We start from the raw sequence: 1691 nt of genomic DNA on the forward strand, positions 1-1691 counted from the left end.
AAGATCACTGCGGGGCTTAGAGACAGAGCCTGAGAGGAGGGAAGCTCTGGATGCCATGCTGTGCTGATAGCACTGTGTTTGCCAGTAAATGTGAAACACAACGTGAGACTCTCACAGTGTGGTAGGTAGGGGAGACATGAGACCTGACATAATGGGCGGATGCACTGATGTGCTGGTAAATCTTGAACAAGTAGCTTTCTGAATGTAGTTCTGACATTTGTGTTGGTTGATATTTGTGTTAAATTAATGAATAAGCTAGAAGAAGACATTGTTCATCAGTGATATGAGTGATTTGTTTGCTGAGTTGAATACTGCAAAAATATATCATCAGTTTTTGTGCCTATTCACAATACAACAGCTACAGATATGATATATTTTAAGTGACATCTGTATTAACATTTTCATCATCTAAATATAGAATAAACAAACAATCAACAGAACAATATATCAGATCCTAATCTGTGGCATTGGTCAACATCCATGGTGTAAATGTTCTCACCATGGCTAACTTCAAGCTACCAAGGTGATGTCGCTGAACATGGAGTTGGGAAGAGATGTGCAAAAGCGCATTATCACATATACTGGGTTATTAACAGTGTGATTTAATGTTTATCACATTAAATCAAATTGCCCTGAAAGGGAAGTTTTTTAAAAATATATTTCAGTTCTTTAATTTTACTCTATTTGTTTTGATTGGAATGGGGCTTTTCTTTGAATATCTAAGCACTATATTTCCAAATCTCTCTTCAGGTGACACGAATGAGCAGATAATAATCTCAGCCATTATTTGTTGATTCCTGCAAGCTTCCTTCTCAGAAGGTGACTTTTCACTGATTCCTCCCCAAATTCTAGAAGTTCCTTATTGCATTCAGCTACCTATAAACACTGCTATCTAGTAGGTATTAGGTTAAGCCAGATGAAATTGCTGTTTTCTGACCATTTTTGACCTGCAAAAACAGTAATTTTATATGCTTCAACTTGACATCTTTGTTCTAGTCAAACTGACAGTGATGTTCCCCTGTCATTTGTGTTGCTACGATTTTGCCCATCTGAAATAATCTTCCTCTTCCCTTTTACTGCTTCAAACTTCTTTCTCTTCCAAGACTTAACTCCCACTTTTACCTCTCCCACACAGATATCCACCATCACACCAATCTTCATTAAGCAATTTTAAGTATTCTCTCCCTTGACCTTCTGTGACGCTTGTATGTGGACTACAGAATTGAGCACTTAATTATAATGTCTCATATTATTAGTATTGTTTCTTGTATAGTCTTGTCTATAACTAGGCAGTAAATTCTCTGAGAGACTAGAACTTCTTCTGTAACTTACAATGTATAATTGTGCTGAAAATTTGTATGCACTCTGGTATTTCAACTGATTTAGCTTTTAACGATATCCTTTGAAGTTGAACTTAATTAAAACTAGATTATGTAGGTACTTAAATGCTTGGGCTTTGGAGGCAGGCAGACCTGGATCTATTTCCTTGCTCTGCTATTTGTAAGCTATGTGTTTTTGAGAAAGTCACTAAACAACTTTGAGCCCTTTTTCCTCTTTTATCAAATAGGGTGATAATGGTGTCTATACTATTGGGAGATTGTTAGGATTGCATGATGAATCTGGATTATATAGACTCTTTTCTAGAAATTTAAACCAATGGAATATATTTTTCTCAATGTTTTAAGTAATTC

This window comes from Propithecus coquereli, unplaced genomic scaffold (genome assembly GCF_000956105.1).
Source record: "Propithecus coquereli isolate 6110/MARCELLA unplaced genomic scaffold, Pcoq_1.0 Scaffold357, whole genome shotgun sequence".
Classification (NCBI taxonomy): Eukaryota; Metazoa; Chordata; class Mammalia; order Primates; family Indriidae; genus Propithecus; species Propithecus coquereli.